General features: G+C 41.8%; 1 protein-coding gene and 1 long non-coding RNA gene across 16 annotated transcripts in view; one reads left to right on the top strand and one right to left on the bottom strand.

The window, feature by feature from the left end:
- Positions 1-25,891, bottom strand: part of LOC125117271 (uncharacterized) — a 169,820-nt gene that overhangs the window by 24,626 nt on the left and 119,303 nt on the right. For 12 of the 15 annotated variants that reach the window (XR_007132574.1, XR_007132565.1, XR_007132564.1 and 9 more), the window contains 6 exons: positions 20,544-20,647; positions 19,007-19,139; positions 17,209-17,416; positions 14,441-14,575; positions 9,083-9,189; positions 1,088-1,267 (listed from right to left, as the gene is read on the bottom strand). This is a non-coding gene — a long non-coding RNA (uncharacterized LOC125117271). Of the gene's footprint in view, positions 1-43; positions 192-1,087; positions 1,268-9,082; positions 9,190-14,440; positions 14,576-17,208; positions 17,417-19,006; positions 19,140-20,543; positions 20,648-25,891 lie in introns of all 15 variants that reach the window. The other 3 variants (XR_007132568.1, XR_007132571.1, XR_007132562.1) reach the window with 3 other exon arrangements.
- The window catches only part of NPSR1 (neuropeptide S receptor 1), a 148,256-nt gene that overhangs the window by 40,889 nt on the left and 81,476 nt on the right, over positions 1-25,891 (top strand). The gene's annotated exons all lie outside the window — the stretch shown is intronic.

The following is a 25,891-nucleotide window of genomic DNA, read 5'->3' as shown; positions in this document are numbered from 1 at the left end:
CTTCAAAGGATGTTTGAAAGTGCTGTGATTCAGCTATAAATACCTGTAGTTGTGCAGCTGGCTGGATTTCTGGGCTGCACAGTGAGCACTGGGCCAGGACTCCACTAGTGGACAGTTGCCCACCCCAGTGCCTCCCAAGTCTCTGAGCATCAGCGGAAATGCCCATCACTGGAAAAACACTTCTTGGATGCCTGTTAAAGTGAAGATACTCTGAAAACACTCTCTCTTGCTTCACTTTGTCACCTCCCAGTGTGAATGAACTTCTGAGAGCTCTTAGAGGAGGGTCCTGTGGGTTGTGGATGGCAAGGGGCTGGGAAAGTGGCCAAGGTCACCAAAGACCAATTTCACCCATTTCAAATTTTTCTACTTCAAATACTTTGGGGAGGCACTGGGAGTTTATATTTAAAGGCAAACACCATTAATGGTTCCAAGTTTTGAAAAGGGCTAGATATGACAACATTTTTAGTTTTCTATTTTAGTCAACATTCTGAATATGATCTTTTTAACATATCTATTCTTCCGTCAATGACTGTACAAAATCACTCTTTAAAATATACAAAAATTTCCACAAACTCACCTCTTTGGATGAATATTTTGCTTTGCCAGTGTTTTAGGTTATTCAGATGTGGGTCTGAATCTCAGCAATACTACTTCCTAGCTCTGTGGCTTTGGAAAAAATGGCTTATTTTCTCTGAATGTCAGTTTCCTAATCCCAAAAGGGGAGGTGCCTCTTGGAGTTGTGGAGAGTATTAAATGAGATGATATCTATGAACTGCCTAATGCAGTACAATGTCCATAGTAATTGTTCAATAAATACTTACTGTTTGGAGTGCCCTTTGTGGCTCAGGGATTAACGATTCTGACTAGGATCCATGAGGACACAGGTTCACTCCCTGGCTTCCCTCAGTGGGTTAAGGACCCAGCATTGCCATGAGCTATGGTGTAGGTTGCAGATGCGCCTAGGATCCCACATTGCCATGGCTGAGGTGTAGGTCAGTAGCTGTAGCTCCGATTCGACCCCTAGCCTGGGAACCTCCATATGCCAAGGGTGCAGCCCTAAAAAGAAAAAACAAACAAACAAACTTACTGTTTTATGCTGCCACCATCATCGTAGTTTAATTCATTGAAATGATTAATTTAAAATCCTTTGAGTCTCTTGCTAAAAAGTGAAGGTGCTCCAAAAGGGCTCACTGCCACCTCCACTGATGTGCTTTTCTCTTCAGGACAGTGCACTTTGCTCGGTTGTGTCTTTGACTTTCCCAGGTTGCTGTGAAGGATGACCAAATTTTTTTCACATAAACAAATTCTTAAACCACCAGATTCAACTGACACCACTGACGACACACATATTTGGAAAACTAAATTCAGAGACATTATACCTGGCTCTTCTGATGGAGAAAAATAAGCACTAACAGTTACTATTGGATAAGGCAATATTCATGCTCTTCATTAAACAATGTTTTCCATCATGACTCACCTCCTGAGAACAGCCTCCTACATACAGCCCGGTATCCTTGAGTGATTCTTTGAGAAAATTTTGACTTCCATTTGGTCTCTTACTTATTTAGTTGGTGAATCAGTTGGAATTGAATTCAGCTGCATATGTATAAAAGCCAGATAATGGTGGCTTAAGCTTATAAGGATTTATTTTCATGTTATGTAAAGAATTCTGGAGGAAAGTGGTCCAGGGCTCATAGTGTATGTCCCTATCACTGGAGACTCAGGCTCCTCTATATTTCTACTGTGTTAAAGGACTTTCATCCTCAAGGTCAGCTCATGGCATGGATGACTCTTGGTTCAAGGTGGCTGCTAGAACTCCTGTCATCATCCCCAAATTCTAGTCGACAGAAAGGAAGAGGGGCTCATGCCAGCCCTTTGTCCTCTTAACTGGCGTTCCTGGAACTCCTACTCATTAATTTTTGCTTGCCTTTCATTTGCCATCTCTAACTTAAGAAAATCTGGTCAATATTTTGTCTGCTTTTTTGCTTGATTGTATTTAACCCATTGCCCAGAATAAAATCAGGCTTCTTTTCCTAAGGAAAAATGAGAAGTAGCAGTCTGGTGTAACTTGTCTTCCATACTTCAGTCTCCATCAAGAACTGAGAAGTTTAGATGATAATCTGTTTAACCATCCATTTCCCTGCTTTGAAAATGCTCCCTCCAGAGCACCACGCTTTCTTCTTCAAATCTCTTATCTTGGCGCGCCAGCACTTTGTGTATTATCCAGATACCTCAGTGACCCACTGGATGGCTGTCCCATTAAGTAGATTAACTCTTATTGTTGACTGCTTACATACCCCCACCCCCAGTCTTTGGGGTATTATCAGAAATTCTGCAAAAAATATCCTCACAATTAAATCTTGTGAGCATTCTTTATTATTTATTTAAGAAACTTTGAACTCACTTCCTCAAAGGAAGACATTTCTGTGACTCTCAAATTGGCCGATATTCTTTTAGGTCACGCAGGACCAAAAGGTCATGAAAAATGTCATGGGACAGGTGCTGTAGAAGCCAACAACATAGATTCACACTGGGGGGACCCTGAAAAGGATCCTAGAAATAAAAACCTATTGGCTTGCAACAGTTATAGAACCGGGATCACTTCCTTGAGTGGATGGATTCTCTATTCACCTGTTAATGTTTGATCCACACCAAATCAAATATAATTAATTTGCTTATTTTAAAAAGGAGCATTTTCTTCTTCCCTAGCTAGTGTTTTAGAGAAGAATCCATGCCTAATTTGTCTCCCCCCCCAACAGTAACTATAGCAGCACCCATATATCTGTGAAAACAAAGAGCACATCATTTACCAGACACCTGAATGAAAGAATTGTTTTAATTCTACATCTGTATATTTTAACTCACTTCTCCTTTCTGCCCATTTCTTACCCTTTCAAAAAAAAAAAAATCTTACCTAATTCTTCTATTTTCCATTAGGAATTTTGACTGTAGGATTAGTCATGAGCATGGAAGGAAATCAGAAGATCTTAAAGCTGCTATTTTGGCATATTCTGCAATTTTCAGCACTTCCATCTTAACAATTTCTGGATGAATTAATGACTATTTATATTTTATGAGCTAAAGTGCCAATTAAAATTTATTAGTCATTTATCATCTCCAAGACTGACTTGTCTGTTGTATTCAAATGCCATAAAGAAAGGGAGCTAATGAGAGTAACTCCCATTGAATGTTCAACCAAGGAAAGATAGAAAATATATCTTTTGGCACATATTCAAATAACTTCCTTCTTCTGATAGGACCAAATCTTCTCATATTGGTGGAAATTCGCTTTGTCTCAAAGCACTTTCTGGAGAGCAGTTTACTAATAAACTAATGAATGCACCACTCTCAAAATCCTTCTAATAACTATCTGAGATCAGAGAAAACTGAGAGGTTCAGCGAGGGAGGTGAGACCAGGAAGACTGAGGTGTTCAAGGCTATAAATGGAGTTTACTACCAACTTTCCAATGCTGGTTTCAGTCACTTTTTCCCTGGAATTTTGAGTTGCATATGTGGTTCATTTATTTATTTTAAATATGCTCATTCATTTATTTTTAAATTTTTGTCAGCTTTATTGAGATAAAATTGACATAGACTATGTATAAGCTTAACATGTGCAAAGTAAAGATATGCTCTATGTATATATCGCAAAATGATTACCGCAGTAGGTTTACTTAGCATCCATCACCTCACATAGTTACACCTTGGGGGTGGGAGAAGGGTGTGTGTGTTAAGAACTTTAAAAATCTACTCTCTGGGCAGCTTTTGAATATACAATACCCTATTGTTAACTGCAGTCACAATGCTGTACAGAACATCCCCAGAACTCATTCTTCTTAGAACTAGAAGTTTGTTCCCTTTGACCACCTTCACCCATTTCCCCCACCCCGACTTCTGCCAACCACCAATTTGTTCTCCATGTGTTCATTGTTTTTTCTTAGATTGCACATATAGCGTTTGTCTTTAATCCACTTAAAGTTCATCTTTGTGAACAATATAAGATGGGGGCCAGTGTCATTCTTCTGCATGTGAATATCCAGTTTGCCCAGCCCCACTTATTGAAGAGAGCATCTTTTCTCTATTGAGTATTCTTAGTCCCCTTGTCAAATATTCGTTAACTGTATATGCATGGTTTATTTCTAGCCTCTAAATTCTGTTTCATTGGTCTATGCATCTGTATTTATGCCAGTACCATACTGTTTGATTATGACAGCTTTGTAGCATAGTTTGAAATCAGAATGTACTATGCCTCTAGCTGTGTTCTTATTTCTCAGAACTGCCTTGGGTATTTGCAGTCTTCTGTGATCCCAAATGAATTTTCTATTTCTGTGAAAAATGCCATAGAAATCTTCATAAGGATTGCATTGAATCTGTTGATTGGGATAGCTTGGGCATTTCAATGATATTAACTCTTCCAACCCATGAATAGGGGTATCTTTCCATTTATTTGTGTCTTCTTCAATTTCTCTCATCAGGGTCTTATAGTTTTCTGTGTACAGATATTTCACCTTCTTGGTTAAATTTATTCATAAGTATTTTATTGTTTTTGATGCTATTGTAAATGCGATTGTTTTCTTTATTGTTTTTTCAGGTAATTGCTAGTGTAGAGAAATTCAACTGACTTTGGTGTGTTGACTTTATATTTTGCAACCAAAATCAGGCAAAAATGCCCAATAAACTTTCTTAGCCAGATGGGGTCACCAGCTGTGATCTTTGCTCCAATACATCTGTGAAGAGAAATCTGTCAAGATCTGAGCACTGGTTGCCATAAGCTCCATCCTCCTTCTCTGCTTATTTATGAACCACAGTGGTCAAGTCCTGAAGATTCCCCAGTAGTCTTTGTGAGGTGAGACCATAGTGGGCAACCTGGGAAGCATCCTGCAACATTAGGAGAAGTGGATGTTCACTGTGGGATATTTTTTCCCCACTGGGGAAACTGTAGGCCCAGAAGGACCCTCTCAGTATGGCCTTGTGCCTGCCTGGGGGATGGGTTATGCTGTCCAAGTGTAGTTGTTCTGATTTCCTTCCAACATGGTCCTTCTTGGTCTCTGTGGTCCAGGAAAGGGGGATCGGTTGTTTCTGGCATTTTCACAATCATGTCTTGTCTATGGACAGTTGCTAGTTGGTTTTTTTGTGAGGGGGACTGAAGTCAGGAATAAGCTATGTTGCCATCTTGATGACATTACTTGTAATTCTTCCCTGTCATAATGAAAATGTTTAAGACTGAATTTTTTTTTTCTGAATCCATAAAGCTTATATGAGATCATTCTTATTGTTATTTATTTTCCAGATATTTTATTGTTGAATTTTTATTTCCTCTTTCACACAATAACCATTATTAGTTTTTGGCTATTTTTATGTTTAATTTCTAGATGACTTTATTTTTCTTTAACATTTTGCAATTCACAGTCAATTTTATTGCCTTGCAGTCAGAGAATATTTTTAGAAGGATTCTTGCTCTTTAGAATTTATTAAAAGTGTCTTTGGCGTATAACATGTAATCATTTCTTGTGAAAAATATTTAATATATACTAAAAAGTAGGACAAATAATTAAAGTTGTGGAAATTTTTAATTTTTATTTTTTTGTCTTTTGTCTTTTTAGGGCTGCACCGCAGCACATGGAGGTTCCCAAGCTAGGGGTCAAATCGGAGCTACAGCCACCAGCCTACACCACAGCCACAGCAACACCAAATCCGAGCCATGTCTGTGACCTACATCCAGCTCATGGCAACATTGGATCCTTAACCCTCTGAGTAAGGCCAGGGATCGAACCCACATCCTCATGGATACTAGTCGGGTTCATCAACCACTAAGCCATGACAGGAACTCCAGAGTTTTGGGAATTTTTAAAAAAGGTCCCCCAAATGAGAAAAAGCAGTGGTTTATTTAGATCTTGTTACAGCAAAGAAGTCAGTCACTATCACTTGTGTTGGCAGGGGCTCAAAGTCAGGCAGAGGAGTGGAAAGCTTCATAATGGGAAAAAAGGGAAGACTTCAGGTATGCCCTGATGGAAGGCTGTTGGCCTGGGAAGCTGTAGGTGGGCTGACGAGGAGCAGGCAGCCCACGTGAATGAGTAAGCATTGCATAGTTGGCTCTCTCTGGTTGGTCCTAACTTGGAAGCAGAGCTGGTTATTAATTAGGGAAGCTGCCATTTATTCATCAAGTGCTGGCTATCTGGGACAGATCACTATAGCAGGTATAGTTTGGCTTTCTGGACTGGGTCCTACAAATAATAAGTTGGCTTCCTGAACTGAGTGCCACAGGTTGTGGTTCAGAGTTCTATTTTTATTCACAGTCTAGTCATCTCCATATGCATGTTCAGTCTTTCAAAAAAATCTTTGTAAAAAAAATTTTTTTAAAAAGTCTTTGTATTTATCTTTCTGCATTTGCCCTTATTAATTATAGTCTTCAAATTTTCTCTATTTGCATATAAATACTTCTTGCCTATTTGATATATCATGGGTGACTAAAAGTGCTGTTAAAAACTCTCACACTTTCTCTCATGTTCTTGTGATATTTTTATCAATATTTATTTTATAAATTTTAACATTTTGCTCTTTGGTTCCTAAAGGATCCTGACTTTAAAATAAGTTTGAGTGCTTAATATTATACACACACACAATCCTTTCAGTTTCATTTATTAATTTGTTTAAATATTATTTAATATTAAATGCATCTATTTACTTTTTATTGCATTTGTTTTCCAAGCATCAGACTAAGCATTTTAATAAAATCTCATTTTGAAAATATATTTATCACATTTGTCTTCAGCTTTGTGACTATACTTGCAATAATTAAAACGAGTTTTTCCAGAGTTGAAGGTTTCAATGCTCACCAACAGCTGGCTTCCCTATTCTGTGTTCCTTTATTTTGATAGAGCTTCCAATTTTCCGGAGTATTTTGAGTGATAATTTTTTCGCTTTTCAGGATGGGTGCCTGGATAGGATTCTCAGACACCTGGCCTTAAGGAAAAAGACTTTCTCTTGACTCCCTGACAATGACAGTATATTGGAAATCTTGAATTCACAACTCAGATAACCACAGATGTTGCTCCATTGACTCGTGGCATTTCATGTTACAGAGAAGTCTGAAGTCAGTCTGGGATTTCTTCCTTTATAGCTTATCAGATTTTTTTATTTCTAGATTTTTTTTTTTTTTTTTTTACTTTTGAGGATTCATACTGTTATCTGGTTATATCTATTTATTGGTCTGTTAGACTGTTAGATCAATTTTGCTTTTTGCCAAGTAAGCCCTTTTGATCTGCATATTAAAATGATTTCTTAGTTCATGTTATTTATGTTTGAATATTGATCACTTTCCATTTGCTCTGTTCTTATGTTCAGGAACACTCTTTGTCAGTAACTATGGTCCTTCTCGCTCACCATTTAGATATTTTGGTCCTATTCTACATTTGGAAGAATTGTTAAAACATTTTCTGATCATTGATTTGATTTTGATTAGCAGTGTTAACCCTACTTTCTGATGTTTCTAAATTATCTTAAAAGTTGCTTTTCCTGTGAGCAGTTTCAAAACATTTATTCTTTATATTATCTTGTACCTTTTTACTGCTGTCAACGTCTCAGTATTTCTCTTTTCACAACCTACCTCATGTCTTATTATCCTATCTTTCAACTTTTATGCCATAATCTCTAATTTTTTTCTAAAATGTAAAAAGAATACAAAATACGCTGTTTAAGATTTAAGTGCGTTTCCTGAACTAAGGGATTTGTTTAAGTGCATTCTTTTTCTGACATTTGTGTACTCTTTTCTACTTAATGTTACAAAATTTCCCTACCGTATGACTCATTCATTCCACCAAAAGTCACTTGCTTAATAGGCTGATACCTAAATGAATGTGCTTGCCTTTCATTTAGATTATTCCTGCAGTCGCTGCACAATACTATCCTTGGTTCCTACTCAGAGAAGAGATGGTTTATGTTTGTAAAGAAAATCAGTTTCTCTTGAGCAGGAAAAGAAGGTATTGTCCTATCACTATGGGAATAATTTAACTAAAAAGAATGAACTCTTATCCCAAGAAAGCTTTTTCTTCTGTAGAGAAATTGGGTTTCTTTTCATTCCTTCCCTTTGCTCCACCATTACCATACCATGTGATCTGGGAAGGGCACTTAACCTCACTAAGCCTTCATTTTCTCATCTCTAAAATGAAGGCATTGTCTGGATGATCTAAAAAGACCAGAATAAGCTGGTTCTAATGGTTCTGTGCTTCAAATTAGAAATTTCCAGCTGTAGAAATTGAGGGCAATTTTTACATCTTCAGATGTCCGCTAATTAAACAACTTTTGTTATAATGAATACAGGTCACCTTTATGAATTAGCTCTGTCACTTAACAATGGTCGCATCTGGTTCCTGATCCACATAGAAGGAAAGTGGCCACTGGACTGTAATAAGGTTGACTCATTCCTCTGTTGCTTGCTGCCTCTCTGGGCTTCCCAGATCAACATGCTAAAATTCCTTCTGTGGTTTTTTTTTTTTTTTTTGGACCGCACCTGTGGCACGTGGAGGTTCCCAGCCTAGGGGTCTAATCGGAGCTACAGCTGCAACCTATACCACAGCTCACGGCAATGCTGGATCCTTAACCCACTGATTGAGGCCAGGGATCGAACCCAAAACCTCATGGTTCCTAGTCAGATTCATTTCCACTGAGCCTCAACAGGAACCGAATAAGCCACAGAAGGGGAATTCTGTGGTTTATTCATTCATTCCTTCCTCTTGTCAGTCAACAAATATTACTGATCACTTATTATGATGAGGCTTGGTTCTAGGTACTAAAGGCACCCATGATATATTTGGTTATAAGTTATAGTGGAAATAATACATCAATAAAGGGGATGATTTTGCTTTTGTCATGCGAAGTTCAGTGACAGAATAAGCCTTGGGCCTAATTTGCTTCAGCAATTCAGGAACCCCACCAAAGACCTGGTCTCTGACATGGTAGAAGGCATTTACCCTCAGCTGTCTTCCTCTTCCTACTTACAGGATGCTGTATTCATTTGCTAGGGCTGCCATGACAAATACCACAGACTGGGTGGTGCAAACAACAACAACAAAATTTTTCTCACAGTTCTGGAGGCTAGACATCCAAGATGAATATGTTGGCAAGTCTGATTTCCTCTGTGGCCTCTCTCCTTGGTTTGGTAGCCATCTTCTTCCTTTGGCTTCTGTCGACCTAAAACAATAGACAGCCAGTTATTTCTCCAGCAAGAAAAAAAAAAAAAAAAGAGTATTTATTCAGGATCAACAAAGAATTGCCATTCAGAGTCTGCAAGTATGGCGAGCCACATACAATTCCTTCCACAACAAGGAGAGGAGAACTCTCTTAAAGTGGGGGAAAGGCAGTTCAGTTCAGAGGGCTATAGTTCCTGGTTGAATTGAGAGTTCAAAGGATAATGGCTTTTCATTGGCCAAGTTGTGATGGTCTCTCACTGGTTGAGTTCTTGCCAGGCAAGAAGAGGAAGTCTTTCAAGTCTTTCTTCTCCCTGTTGGGCTCTGCCATCTTCAGAGGACAAGAGAGCGCCTCCTTCTGGCCTCCTGACTATTTTAATTGAGGTTTCTGTTTTATCAGTTTTACACCCCGTGTGGTCTTTTCTCAACGTCTGTGAATGTCTGTGTCCTAATCTCCTCTTCTCATAAGGACACTAGTCAGGTGGATTAGGTCCCACTGTTATAACTTCATTTGGCCTAAATTACCTTTTCCTACCATATTTCTAAATAGTCTCATATTCTGAAGCACTGGGAGTTAGGATTTCAACAAATACACTTGGGGAGGGGGTTACATAATTTACCCCATAACAGATGCTTATTAATGACTCCTGGGGAACTCTTATCCATGCACAGAGAAAGATTATGACTTCTAGAGGCCTTCTTAGAAATGTAGGAAGGCACCCTTCCCAGCAGAGCTTAGCAAACCCCCATATGCACCTCACTGACCTAACTTGAGCTGCATGTTCATATTTGAACTAATCAGCGTGGACAAGATATGCAGTTACACTGGTGAACTCAGATTGAAGTCAAATGCCCTATTCCTAGGGATTCAGCCTTCCCTGAAGCACATAGGCTGGGATGTGATATTTGAACTAAAAGCTGGGTGCTTACCCAAAGAAGTAGATGTTGGAGAGGTAACCTCATTACAAATGGTAGAGGGGCAAAAGACAGAATTCCTAATGCTCGGGAACTTCTCTTTAGGGGAGGGGGGAAAAGATTTTTCTCAGAGCTTCAGGACTGGGGCATCAGGGCATTTAATGACCGAGACAGAATATAGTTCTGCCTAAAAGTTGGGAGCCTTTTGAATATCTTTAAAGATTAAAATGTGATACTTGTGAGGTTATAAAGTTAGTCTATTCCATTCAACGCAAGGGAACTTACACAGACCAAATGAACTGCAATCATGTTTATCTCCCTGGTATTCATGCAGAAGGGTAAATGGCGAGCACAGACCTCCCAGATGTTTACAAACACTATCCCTTGCAACCTTACTCCAGCCTTGTACAATAAATATGCCCTTTATGAGGAGGCTCAGAGAGGGTAAGTGGCAGAGCAGAAGTCTTCCAGTGCCTTTTGCCCTCCACCATAGCCCCTCTACAGTGTGATGATACAAGAAGGAGGAACCTAGAGATGCAGGTAGTCACTTTCCCCTAAGGGGGCTCGAGAGCCATCAAGCACTTGTTCAAGGGGTCCCTGTGGTCATCCTTTGAGGATCCCGTAAAAGAGAGTGACTTAGTGGCACCAAAACTTTGTCCTATACAGCCCTCTCCTTGGCTCAGCAGTTATTGGCTCCATTATGGATGAACTCTGCCAAAAACTTTAACATTAAGCATTGTTGCCTGTCTTTAATTTTAATAAGTCATGGAAGTTTTACAACTCTCAGTGACTTTTAATTCAGTTTTATTTGGCGTACTCTTTCTTGTGCAGTAACAGTGTGATCCTTGTTATATAGATAAAGGCTGAACATGATCTATGACTTAACTTCTTCCTCCAGAATAATATTGCATGCTCCTGAGTTCTCTAGCTTTTTGTACAATTGGGTCATTGTCTCAAAATTTAAGGAGGCAACACTTGTGTTTAAAACGTGTCCTTGTATTCTTCTTTTCAGGCCAATCCAATTCACAATGCTATGACTTGTGTTGCCACCCACTTACTTGACATGTCTAAAAATGCCCTTCTTCTTGCACAGCTTTCCACACCTCAGCTGCTGCCAGCACATCTCTGCAGTTGCCTAGAACACACATGAAGTCATCCTAGAGTCCTCTCTTTCTCTTATACCACACATCCAATTAATCAGAAAATCACATATATATATGTCCAAAATTCAACCACTTCTTGCCATCTCTATTCCACTCTATTCTGAGTGTTCATCATCTTCTGCATGAATCACCTCGATAGTCTCCTAATAGGTCTTCCTGCTTCTCTATAGTCTATGCCAGCGGTGGCAAACTATAGCCCATTAAGTCAAATTCTGCCAGCCACCTGTTTTTGTAAATAAAGCTTTATTGCAACACAGACAGGCTCATTTGTTTACATATTGTCTGTGGCTACTTTTGTGCTAAAACAGCACAAAAATGAACAGATGACACAGAGATTATATGGCCCACAAAGCCTAAAAATATTTGCTCCCTGATCTTTTTTTTTTTTTGCCTTTTTTCTTTTTTTTTTAAGGGCTGCACCAATGGCATATGGAGGTTCCCAGGCTAGGGGTCGAATCGGAGCTGTAGCTTCTGGCCTATGCCACATCCACAGCAACCCCAGGTCTGAGTCACGTCTGCAACCTACATCACAGCTCATGGCAACACAGGATCCTTAATCCACTGAGCTAGGCCAGGGATCAAACCTGCATCCTCATGGATGCCAGTCAGATTCATTTCCACTGAGCCATGACAGGAACTCCTCTCTGGTCTCTTAAAGAGAAAGTTATTTAGCCTATGAAATCCTCCTAACTTGGCAATCTGAAAGGTCCTTTGAATAAATATCAGATCAGGTGACACCTCTGCTTATATTCCTCCTATGACTCCCCACTTTTACCAGGAGTAAAATCCCAAAAGCTTTACAAAGATTTTTAAAGTTACATGGTACGGCTTGCCCATTACCTTCCTGATTTCTTCTACAGCCATCTCCCTCATTCACTCTGTTCCAACCCAATGGACCCCCCCCTCGCTGTTTTTCCAACATGCCAGGCCTGACCCCACCTCAGGGCCTTTGCACACACCATACGTGCCACTTAGAGAGAGCTTTCCCCAGGTGTCAGCATGGCTTACTCTCTCATGTTCTTCAAATCTTTGCTCAAATATAAATTTCTCGAGGGACTTTCCCTAACATCATTAATACAGCCCACCATCCTCAGACCCGAAAATTCCTGGGATTTCCTTCAATCTGCTCTGTTTTTCCTCTTTTTTCACAGCAATTGTTATATTCTACTATATTGTAATTTACTTATGTATTGAATTTATCATTTATTGTTTGCCTACAGTCCCTAAAATGTAGGGCAGGGATCTCTGTTCTATAAGAACTTAGAAAAGGACCCGGACACAGAGAAGTCATTCAATAAATATTTGTTGAGGGAATGAAAAAACAAATGAATAAATGAAAAATGAATTAAAATATTTATATGGCCTAACACCCAAGCCCTGTGGGAGAACACCCCCCCCCCCAACATATATGCGATATGTTCCTCTACCTCAAGAAGTATTATCACATACACAGTTGAAGGAACTCAGAAAAAGTAAAACGGAGTATAATCAGCACTAAAATGATGGGTATAGCCAAATGTTCGGAGTAGATCAGAATCAAAGAGAACCAAGTAGGACAGAGTTGTTTAGGAAGCCTTCGTGGAACATCACGAACCACTCCCAGAAAAGTGGAGAGAATTAAACAGACTGGAATAACAGTGGGAGGCAGGAAGGACTCATAAGTCCATGTGAAGGGCTCAGCATAAGCAAAGCCAGGGAAGTGGGGAAGAACAATCCTTACACATTTGCTGTTCAGCAAATTATGAGTAGCCCTAGCTTAACAATCCAGTCTTGAAGTTTTGAACTTCCTCCGTCAATCGTGAATCAATCAATCAATCAACCAACAATCAATGGGACATTGCGAGCCTGGTCTAATTCGCCTGGAGAGTCAGTGCAGAGAAAGCAAACTGTGGAAGGGAACATGGGGCCTTCTGAAAGACACCTGGCCAGGTAGTGCCGGAAGAGTGTAGTTGAGAGGCATGCCTTTAGTAGATGTCTTAGCATCTGCACGTAGGACATTCTGATGGGCCTTCATGAAGCCCCAACCCCAGGACATGAAAGAGAGGGAAAGAAGATTTCCTATTAACAGTTAAATTTACTAAACCAATCCATGATGGGAAAAGGCAGAGTCCTCTAGAACCACTGAAATAGTTACTTTACTATTGCTTTATCAGTCATATGCAGTCCTCTAAACATGTAGTATAATGTGTAATAGTGCATATATATATATATATATAGATAGATATGCATAATAGTACACATGTATGTTATGTATGTATGTATACTAGATATATAATATATATATTTTATGTAACTATATATAATATATATAGACATTTGATAATATATAACACATATAATACATATGGTATATAATATATAGAGGTGCAATTTATGGTATATACAGATACATTATAACATAAGTTATGTATGCAGATACATGTTATACCTATATGTCACATATCATATCATATATATATATATATATATATAGCTATATAGATCTATAGCATCAGAAATTAACAATCTGAAATTTTTTAGTAAAAAGATAGAAAATTGGAATTAGTTATATACTGCTGGCCAAGAGGGACCCACTAAATCAAGTCATCACTGTGGTGTGACCAGACTCATCCTTTGAATCAAGGATGTCATCAGGCCTTACCATGATTATGTATCCATTCAATCATTCAAGGCTCATAGAGTATCTGCTACGCACCAGGCTTATGCTAAGTGCCAGGGATTGAGTGGTGAGTGAAATGGACAGTGTGCCTGGCCCTGTGGAACCGAAGACTAGTACCTGCAGCTATTAAACACACACTGGTCAAGGAGGGTTTGAAGGGGTCTTCAAGACCAGCCACCAATTCTTGCACTGATTGTATGATCATGAAACCACCTTCTGATGACTTAAATCAGGAAAACTGTGATTTTAGAGAGTACTGACTACACACTGGAAGCCTAATTTCTGTACCAGCTGGGCTGAGGCCTAAATCATAGACCCTGACAAATTCACCACAGGAAAGCCACTCTATATGCCTCATGGGGACAAGCACACAGAGACACTTTCCTGCTGGATACACATCCTGCTTTTAAGAGAAATTTTTCCTTGAGATTTCTATCTTTTTCCCATTTACATTTTCTCATGTCTTCTTTTTTTCTTCCTCTCTGAGTCCTCCCCAAAATAAGCCTGTCTTGACTTACCTTGAGTTCATTTTGCAGATTGCCTCGTGTTAGCTCCCTGGCATCACCGCTTCTCTCTGGCTTTTGCTGGGCACCACAAGAGCCTCCATTCCCCAGAACTGTTTTAGCCATTTGTTTCCAGGTCACACTCTGCCACTGAGGGATATAGACATGCCCTTTCAAAGACAGACAAGGAGAAACCACTTTCTCCAGTGGCAGGTCTGCCAGAGCATGAGCAGATGGCAAACATAGGATTATCAGCAGCACCTTCTAAGAAAGTTCTTGGAAAATTACCTGATTTCCTGGTGCTTCCAAAGATTCTTGAAGTTTGCAGACTCGTGCTGAGCTCCTGCAAACCATCTGCTTTGGTGCTGCAGGCAACTAAGGTCATCTGCAGCAGCTTTGTAGCCACTCAGGTGCCTCTGGATTTTATGAACTCAAGCCAAAGCTGCCCTGAGCCCTCTTAAGTCTAGTTCCCTGTGTCTAAGACATTTCTTACTTGAAATACTTCGAAAGGCTACTTTCTGATCAAACCTGAAAGATTCAGTAGGTTTGTGTGGGAAGGACTACTCCCAGTTATTTGGGGCCGCTCCTAAATATCCTTGAACTAAATATATAATGGCCTCCCTTCAGAGAGAGGAGAGAAAACAGAAGAAAGGAGGGAAGAAATTCCCTGCGAATTACCTGTCTCTAGATTCCACTATTAGTGACCACAGTGCCCTTTACACTTCCTGTACTGGATCCTCAATGACTTCGAATAATCAGAGGCTTGGAAAGAAGTCCTTTAGCCAATGGGAAAAGGACCTTTCTACCTGGCCTGATGTTGGATAATTGAGAAGCTCTCCTTGGCCTGTGGCTTGATTCAATGAGGGAGTATTAATTTGGGGTCTACTGTGTACAAGGCCCTCTGCTAGGCCTGGCAGGGAAGAGTGACATTGGTAGGAAATAGTCTTTCACTGGGGGGCTTCCATATGGCAAGGAGAAATCAAAGTTATTAACTGAAATGACACAGACAGAGGAGAATGTCATGGAGAAAAATCCATAAAAGCAAGATTTAAGACAGTTTCAAAGAAGGTGAAATTATATTCTCATAAGAGAAATCAGATAGGTCTTTCTGGAAGACATAGATCTTAAATCATAGTCAGGTTTCCCAAAGGGTTAGGCTGGGAGCTGTTTTGGCCTGGAAAACAGGATGCCAAGAGATAAGCACTGTTTTAAGAATATAGCAAACAGGCTTGCTTGGCTAGGGAACAGGGACTCCATAAAGGAGTGAGATTTATAAATATATGCACTAGACGCACTTCATTGACTCCAAGGCAAGTGCTTCTCATTATCCTGGAGATAGTCAATTATAAGAGCAATTACAAAAAAAAAATTATGTCCAGGCCCATATCACAGATTTAATTTAATTGATCAGGAGACAAACCAAGACAATAGTTTTTCAAAGTACTCAGATGATTTTAATATGCAGCCAGTGTTGAGAAACACTAAGAAGATGCCATGAAATCCCCAGCACAGATCCAACTCAAGAAATGTTTGCTTTTGTCCTCTGCTGTTAATGTTGGAAAATCTGAGATATAATCCCAGGCTTCTTGGAGGACTGTCTTTTCCGTTGCCCCAAGCAGCCCGGAAGAGTGGACAAGACCACTTGGCACACTAGCTGAACCTTCCAGTCAGTGGGGACTTTGCAGAAGTACTGATACTGGTCCTATCCTGACCAATTAAACCAGCTTCTGGGGTAGGACCCAGGCACCAGTATTTTCCCTATTAATTATTCCACAAACATTTGGCACAAGAGCTGATCTCTGCTTCCCCATTATAACTGATTTGCAGTTCTTTATGCCACTTCAGTTTGCTCAGTATGCCTTATATTATAGCTACTTGTTTATGTTCTTTCTCCTACTGTCCTGTGAACCACCAGAGGTCAAGGCTGATGTTGTGTTTTGTAGTATTTTTGTCCATTCCCTTTCCCCTTTCGGAACCCACCAGAGTTCTAAAACACACTATATACTTAAGTCATATTAATTTAATTCATTGTCGGAGGCTGCAGATACTCATCTGAAAGGCTCCAACCTCTCCAATCTACTTTTTCGCTATTTTCCTTGTTGTTGCCATCTTTTCTTTTCTTTTGTGGTGGTTGTTTTGTTATGTCCTTTTTTCATGCAGTAGCCAAAATGATCTTTTCAAATTCAACTCCATTATTGAAGCTGGTCAGTGGGTATAATAGTACACGTACAAGAACACAATTAACATGCTTGTTAGTTATATGGTTGGTCTATTTTTGTGTGTGTGAGAAGGCCCCCACAATTTACAAAGGTTTCCAGTGATTCAAAAATGCACCTAAGGTTAAGAATCATTGTCGGGGTAGGTTGACGCCAGATTGCAGAAGCCCCTGAGACAGGGGACTGACTCTAGGGGGTTGGAGAGTAATAGATTGGGACACTGGGTCATCACTGAAGTCCTTGAACAGAGGTACAACTGAATCAGAGACGTGTTTAAGTGTACAAGCCAGAAATGCAGCATGTGGATACAAAAGGGAGACTAAATTACTTCTGAGAGTCCTTTATTCATTTCTCAAAGGACTTATGTAATCATCTCCATTCTGTTTCCAGTTTCCTTCCTTCTATAATTTTTTTTCTCCATTCACTTACCATGATAGCCTTATACTCATTTGAGCCTCTGTCAAAGGGCCACATTTTAGTAAATTAATTCTCTTGCTAAACATCACAGCTTGAATCCCCATCTGCTATTTTTACTAAAATATAAATGGGGGGAAAAAACCCTCTTACATTATCTAGGAGATCCACGTGGGCAGCCCGGCCCCATTAGCTGTCGTCTGCGTGGAGATGGATTACGGGTGGGCGTGACCTTAAGGAAACAGCCCTTCGGTGGTTGTTAAACAGAAGATCAGACGGGGCAGAGAGAGGGTGTCTCCCTGATCAGTAAGTACCATCACTGGTGCCCACAGCAAACAGAATTTCAATTGTCAGAGCCATCCTGGTGGAACAATAGAATACAACTGTGAATCTAATTATCTAGAAACCAAGGACATAGTTTCACTTTCCTGAATGAATTTGCATCTTTTAAAACAGTGAAGACGTTCATGGTTTTGCTGGCAGAGTCGTGTGATAGAGGGGCAAATGCCCAAAGAGGGTCTAGAGAGAAAATAAGGAAATGAGGTTGAAATGTCAAAGGAAGCAGCTTCTGGAATCCCTCCTTTGTAGCCCACCTTCCAAATAAAACTTCGAGAAGAAAAAACACATTTAACAATTCATCTCAAAGGCAGAAGGTGAAATCTTCAGGCACCAGAAATGAAGAGCAAATCCTTAGGTAGGAAGACCATGGGAACGAAAGCCCTGCAGAATGCACTGCGGAATGTAGTGAGATGTGATATTGAGGTGCTGCGTTTTCACACTGCTGTGGGAGGTCAAGGCTGCAGGACTAGAGCACGGAACTGGGCCCCCTGAGTGAAGCCTGGAATTGGGGAGACCGCAGGGTCTGTGACTGGGAAATGGAAAATCTCCTACCCGCTGGAAAGCCGGCCATCTGTCCCAGGCTTTGTTCCAGGTCCCTCCAGATATGAGAACCTTAGGAAATAGGATCTTGGTGTAAGAGCCAAATGAAAACATGGATTGAAAAGAAGACAACCCAATGGTGCCTTTAGAAGTGATCATGAAACTAGTGCCATGGAAGGAACTATACGCATGAGCGCATCCTCAGAATTCACAAAGGTGACAGGGCCCCTGGAAGATGAACTCAGAGAGAAGGCAGGTGCCACTGAACAGAACTGGGATGTGAGCTCCAAGGCTGACCAAGTTGGAGTTCACAGGGTTCCCCATTCCAGACCCAGTCGGTCATTCCCAAGTAGCCTCGGGAGTAAAGCAGAGCCAGATCTGGGCTAGATGGGTGGGCAGGCTCTCCAGTGACTTTACCTGTGCATCAAGGAGTGCCACAAAGACCAGGGGCCAGACGAATGAAGGTGTGCCACGGGTGTGTTCATAGGACATAAGACCACATGCATAGTCGTAGGAAACTGTGCTAGGACCACAAACCTCCCTCTCAGCCCAGCAGCAGTGATCTCTGAACAGAAGCCCCAGGATAGCATAGTTCACAGTGGAGATGTGTGTGCAGATTAACACAGATGACAAGTCCCATCGTGCTTCCCCTGTTTGGAGGATTAATTGAGGACAGCTCGTGTGAGAAAGGAGTGAAGAGCCTGGCTGTCAGGGCTGGCATGTTCCTCGCTGCCCAGTGATGCTTCACAATGGAACAGAGATATATGATGGCCCCATAATTCAGGCGGCTTGAAAGACAGCAAAGAGAGAATACCTGATTTAGTGAAGTCAAGAAGCTCAAGCCAGTAAAGGCAATGCTGTCCCAAGCCAGCACATGGGAATAAGCACATGGGAATGTGAGTCCAGAAAGTCCTTCTCCCAAAGAAATCACCTTTTATGACAGCCATTCAGGTGCAGGTGGATTATGAAGTAGCTCATGCACTGAGGCATTTAAGTCAGAAAACCATCATATCATTAGACCCTCCACCAAGGAACTGTCAGTCAGCCTTACAGAATATCTGTGTGGCCTTACCTTAAACGTGTGGCAGAAATAATTCTTCTCTTCTCGATGGGGCCATGGAATTTGTTCAAGCCCATGGAATGTGAGCAGAAGTGATTATGCCACTTCGAGGCTGAAACCATGAAAAAGTCCCGTTAAGATCACCCTGCCAAAATAAAAAAATAAAAATAAAAATAGGAGTTCCCGTTGTGGCGCAGTGGTTAACGAATCCGACTAGGAACCATGAGGTTGCAGGTTCGGTCCCTGCCCTTGCTCAGTGGGTTAACGATCCAGCGTTGCCGTGAGCTGTGGTGTAGGTCGCAGACACGGCTCGGATCCCGCATTGCTGTGGCTCTGGCGTAGGCCGGTGGCTCCAGCTCCGATTCAACCCCTAGCCTGGGAACCTCCATATGCCGCGGGAGTGGCCCAAAAAATAGCAACAACAACAACAACAACAGCAAAAAAAGACAAAAGACAAAAAAAAATAAATAAAATAAAAAATAAAAAAAATAAAAAATAAAGATTACCCTGCCAGTCCCTGCATTTTCAGTAGTGAGTGTGGAGGCTGTGTTGACACATCAGGGTCTTCAAAAGCAAAGCAGCCTGAATCACTCTGCATTTGGAAGTCATCTGCTACCACAGGCAGCATAAGCCCCATCTACTCTGTTACTCCAGAGACCTAGGAGGCTCATCTCTGTAGCTCTGATGCTGGGACCACCACATGGGAGGACCAGGGTGGAGGCCTGGGGGGCAGCACCTGGGCGGCAGAGCTTGCTGTTCAGCTTGGAGTGATGTTGGCAGAAACAATCCTAGGCTCTGCCTCCAAGAGAAGAAAGTCAAGAGAAGCCAGTCACGATGTGGGAGATGGTCTTGGTTGAACTCAAAGGAGGGAGCCTAGAAAACCTGGAGGAGGAGTGATGATGTGGGTGCCTCCAGAGCTGAGGTGCCAGGACATGGTATAAATTGTGCTCAGGATTGAGCTGTTCAGGTCTCAGTTTACCAGTGGGTGACACATGCCTCGGTGCCCACTCAGCAGAGGACATACTTGAAGTGAAGATTGTGCTCTAAATTCTGTCAATGGTGGAGTTCCCGTCGTGGCGCAGTGGTTAATGAATCCGACTAGGAACCATGAGGTTGCGGGTTCAGTCCCTGCCCTTGCTCAGTGGGTTAACGATCCAGCATTGCCATGAGCTGTGGTGTAGGTTGCAGACGCGGCTCGGATCCTGCGTTGCTGTGGCTCTGGCGTAGGCCGGTGGCTCCAGCTCCGATTCGACCCCTAGCCTGGGACCCTCCATATGCCGTGGGAGCGGCCCAAGAAATAGCTAAAAAAAATAATAATAATAAAAAATAAAAAAAATAAATAAATTCTGTCAATGGTGAGTCTTGTTACTTGAACCACAAGATGATTCTAGCAAAGGCTTCATCCTCCAGCCACTATAGAGGAAACAAGCCGATGTATGGTATTTATCAACGTGTAAAATGGTGCCAAACATCACACCCCTCAAGGCACATTACCTGGTACCTTGGAAGATGTTGTCAGGAAAACTCTTCTTCCTAGCCTAAGCCTTACCTGAGAAGAGCAGGAGAGGGAATATACTGGCAGCAAGTTCTGGTTCAAATCCTAACTCTTCTGAAAGGTGATTATGTGACTTCTTTCTGCTCCAATTTCCTCATCTGTCAAATGGAGATGAAAGTAACTCCTTTTTCATGAGGTCAGAACAAGAATTACATTGGATCAAGAAGAAAAGTGCTAAGCCCTATGTCTGATGCCTGAGTCTTAAATAAATGTTAGAAATCATGATTTAACTAGGATCCTTTGAAGTACTGGATAGTTATCCTACCTGCTCCCTTTCCCCCATTTTCCCATCAGAAGGGTCCTTTCTCCCCTCTCCACACCTGCCAAGCAATTCCCGGGAACACAACTGCACCGTGGGGTCTCGCTCTGGGATGGGACATCCGAGGTTAAGGATCTTAACTCCCTTCTCTGTCTCTGCAGGTTCCAAATTTCTGACTTGCTACCGTTCTGGTCTGCTTCACACCTAGACTGGGGTGTTCAGGGGCAGGTTACCCAGAGCCCTACGGCAGCTGCTCTGTGAACGCGGGCCTCTCTTAGAGGAAGAGCAGCCAGACAGTTCTCTCCTTGGTGTCCTTTTTTGGATTCCAGAAAACTCCCCCTTCTCACATTTTATTACCACTCACATTCTAATGTCTAAAATTCTATAAGGCAGGAAGGACACTGTTGTTTAGCCAAAATGTAAAAATTCCAGGCAGAAGATACATAGAAAGACTTATTGATCACATATACCTCAGTATAAATTAATTTCTCACAGATTACTTTTCTGAAAGGTTAGACAAGGGGGATATATAAGAGGATGAAAAGCCTAAGGATTTGAGAGGCAGCTGAGAAGAAAAAGGATCCAAATGAGAGCCCAGGGGACGGGAGGTACTGTCCTCGTGGAGGTCATCTGATGCAGTCTGCTCGGAATGGGCCATGTCCCCTAACGAGATGAACCCCCAGAGACCTGCAGGGTTCCTCGGAGTCTCACTCTAAGAAGAGACTGTTTTCAAATCCTGGGATTGCAGAGTGCTTTTGGTTTTTGTTTTTGTTTTTTGTGTTTGGGGGCCACACCATCGGCATATGGGGCTGCCCAGGCTAGGGGTCCACTTGGAGCTACAGCTGCCAGCCTATGCCAAAGCCACAGCAACACCAGATCGGAGCCATGTCTGTGACCTATACCACAGCAATGATGAATCCTTAACCCACCGAGCAAGGCCAGGGATCGAACCCACAACCTCGTAGTTCCTAGTCAGATTCGTTTCCGCAGCGCCATGACAGGAACTCCAGAGTGCGTCATCTTTAAAGGGTCATCTGAAGAGCTATTCATCAGCCAATAAGAAGTAATCAGTGTGCATGTCCAGCAAGTGTGGGCTCTGGAATCAAAGGCATTTTTATTGGACACGTCCTGCCTGGGGAACTTTGAGTGCCATCAAACTTGTCAAATGCCTACCTGCCACTCAGTTAAAGGATGTGGGATCCCCTGGCCCTGCAGACGTGCCACTGCAGCCCTTCGGGGGAGTATAATCACAGGGATAAACAACAGATGATCAAATCCAGCTAAGAATTATTCTGGCGTCATATTTTAGAAAAATAATTTTAATTTTTTTTTTTAGTTTACACATTTTAAAATAATATTGCATAGAGTCCCTGTTGTGGCTCAGCAGGTTATAAACCCCACTAGTATCCATGAGGATGTGTGTCCAAACCCTGGCCTTACTCAGTGGGTGAAGGATCTGGAGTTGCTGTGAGCTGTGGTGTAGGTTGCACACAGCATTGTACAACCTACATTGTGCTGGCATTGCTGTGGCTGTGGTACAGGCTGGAGCTGCAGCTCTGATTCATCCCCTAGCCTGGGAACTTCCATATGCCATAAGTGTGGCTGTAAAAAGCAAAAATAATAATATTGCAGCTCCCAAAGAAATTTAGTTTATGTGGGTTAACTTATCTCTAGAATTATCACTTTAGAAATTAAAATTAATGAATTAAAATATTTTATTAATTTATTTTAAATAACAATAATAAAAATGTTAATAAAAATAACATGTATTATGAAAAGTAATTATTTTTTCCAAAACAAAACCAAAAAAAAAAAAAAAAAGATTGCACTGTTTCTTCACCAGTCCCCTATGATATTGTATGTGTGGCATGGTAGGAAATACATACATTTGATCTATGCCCCATCCCTGGTGCAGATCTCCTAAAACCCCTGGAATTTCCTGGGTGACAGGCATGATAGAAGCATTTTCTGTTATTCATGAAAAGCCCCTTTCAACTGTACTTGCATTTATACTCATGAGGTGACACTTGGAGGCCCCCAGATAGCTTCAGGATGGGAGCTGGTCCCCAGAGGAACCAACCCTGACTAAAGGGTTGGAACTTTTGGCTCCACTCCCTGCCTTCTGGAGGGGCTGGAGACTGAACTCAATCCCCAGTGACCGGTGACTTAAACCAATCATGCCTGCATAATGAAATGTTCATAAAATCCCCTAAACACCAGGATTTGAAAAGCTTCCTGGTTGGTGAACACAACAAAATGGTGGGGAGTAGAGATCCAGAGGAGGGTCTGGAAGCCATGTGTGCACCCCCACACGTCGCCCTGTGCATCTCTTCTGCTTGCTCAGTTGCATCCTCTGTAACAAACTGGTTAACATAAGCAAAGCGTCTTCTTGAGTTTTGAGAGTTGTTCTGATGAACTATCAAATGGGGGCAGGGCAGGTTGTGGGAACTTCCAAATCTGCAGTCAGCCCTATAGAAGTCAGTCACCGGGGCACCCCATTTGAGGCTGGTGTCGGAAGTGGATAGTCATGTGGGACTGAGCCCCTCACCTATGATGTCTATACCAACTCTTAGAGTCAGTGTCAGAACTGAGTTGGATTGTTGGATAACCAGTGGGTATCAGAGAGCCAGAGGCAAGTAACATAGGCTCTGGAAAACTCTGGAATGACAGTGAAAAGCAAATAACATCTTAACACGGCTGTAAAAAGGGCTTTGACCTTGTAAAGCCTCCTGGAACTGTCTCAGGGGACTCCAGGTCCCCAGACCCCCCTGAAGACCTGTGTTTTAGAGGACTGCTTTCCGTGATTGGGATGTTGTGAAACGACCCATCCCTTGACTTCTGAATCCACGGTGCAAGTCTTGAAGGTCCAAGAAAAGCTTCAAAGCCACGTTTTTGTAATTAAGGACATACCTAGATTTAAGATGAAGACCCCCAGGAGTCTGGAATTTGTGGAATAATTATGGATTAGGATGGAAGAGGATGGGTGGAGGTGTCTTTGCTGAACCTCCATGTTTGTGAGTCTGGAAACCACAAGGGAAGCAGCTGTGGCCTAAGGAAAAGAGATTGCAGAGTACCCGGCTATGCCACTGCAGGGCCGCACACACTTGGGGAAAGTCATTACATCCTTCTAAGACTTCCTCATTTGCAAAATGGAGGTAATGTCGGGGCACTTTGCAGATGTGACCTTATTCCTTATTTAACTCACATGCATATTCTACATGCACAGACTTGCACAATCCAGAGATACAGTTACGCTTCTTTTACAGATGGGAAGTTACTTGCTCAACAAAGGGCCCAGCAGACACGAAGTGACTAGTTGCAATCCAGGTTTGTTGACCTGGAAGCCCACGCTTTTCCCGCTCCTGCTGGCCTGGAGAGAAGGTGTCTAGGGTCAGCAGGGAGCAGAGAGGGGGATTTGTTCTGTAAGTTTATCCAGAGCCCTGGCACATGGTGATCATGCCAGGAGTGAGTGAATACTCAGTACCTAATAACTGCATGGGGGAGGTTTATATAATGAGTGGAAAATGGGATGGTTGTCAGAGGGCCAGAGTGATGAGCAAGGCCCTCAGAGCACATCTGCAGGGTATGCAAATGCCCTCCCATCCCTCCTGGGAGGTAGAGGGATGGAGGGAGGTCTCTCCCTCTCCTTTTATTTAGATGCTGACGCCTGGCATAATTTGCGGCAAAGCCATTTTCTCTCTCACAGCTCAGTTAGGAGAATGGAGTCAGATGGTTAGCATGCTAGATTGTTCAGAGCTATGTTGAAGCAGCAGGTGACCTAGAAAAGATCTGCCCTGAGAAAAAAGTGATAACACATTGTCTCTGGATAATGATGATATTCTGCCTCTACGCACTAAGAAGTTTCAGAAATATGGGAAATAAGAAAGGGGTTTTTCATACAGCTGGCACCTTACTAAATAAATATGTATTTCACACCTGATTCTTCAATGAGGATTCCAAATGCATTCTCATAGTGCTGTCAGAATGTCTTCCTAAATCACAGACTGATTGTTTTTCTTCTCTTATGCAAAGAGTCAAGATGGACTTCTAGCTCAAGATTGTGCCTGGATAATAGCTCTCAATACAACCTGTCCCATTTTCTCACTTTAAAAATATGGGAAAAAATGAAAACTCTCATTACTATTGAAAACCATCACAGAGAGACAACCTAAAGTCAGAATCAGAGAGGGATCGATGCTACTTATAAAGCAGATGGAGCTGCACTGAGAAACACCAAGCCAAGGAACCCTCTGTTCCATGCGAAACACAGACTGTCAACATTTTTGAGACGGGGCACAGTGTGTGGCCTGCTCTGGCCCATCGACAGGGAGAAGCTCATCCTTAAATGCTGCTGGGCTGCAAGGCAAGGAGAGGATGGATGCTTTACCCTACTAACTACTTTCTAGAAAGAATATAAGTCCCAGGAAATGCGCAGTATGTAGGAGTGGACTCAGGATATAATGCTGTGTGTATACAGTCCTACAAGTGAGGAGCTGGGTGTGTGAGTAGAGAGACACGACTTGGTAAGAGTGCCCTGTTGGGAGTGGGTGGGAGTGGGTGGTCTGCGCAGGGTGTAGGGTGCGTGCACGGAGTATATGTGTGTGTGCACGTGTAAGCCTGTGGTATGTATGATGTGTGGTATGAGTGTGGTGTGGTGCGTGTGTGTGTGTGATGTGCTGAGTGACTGTATGTGTGCATGAAGTGTATATATGTGGTGTGTGTGAGTGTGTGTGTGGTGTTTGGTTTATGCATGTGGGGGTGTGTTTGTGCATGTACCTATCATAATTAAGAGTCCCCCAAAATTGGGCAATTGAAGGAGAGGGAGGTTTCCTTTGAATAAAGACCCTTCAGAAACTTGGAGTTGGCCTGGAGCTGTTTGTGCATGTTGACCTAGCCTCCCGATGCAATCAGCATGTTTATTATTGGTTCATCGTATGCTGAACCGAGAGCGGAAATAAGAGTTTTTCATTTAACATATTTGCTTCTAAGCATCAAATCTGAAAAGGAATATGGTTATTTTTTGAGAAGAAGAAGAAATCTATCAAATAACTTAGATTTATAGAAGCAGAAATTATACCAAGAA

The sequence above is a fragment of the Phacochoerus africanus genome, chromosome 16, assembly GCF_016906955.1.
Source record: "Phacochoerus africanus isolate WHEZ1 chromosome 16, ROS_Pafr_v1, whole genome shotgun sequence".
Classification (NCBI taxonomy): Eukaryota; Metazoa; Chordata; class Mammalia; order Artiodactyla; family Suidae; genus Phacochoerus; species Phacochoerus africanus.
This window is presented reverse-complemented; position numbering and strand designations above follow the sequence as displayed.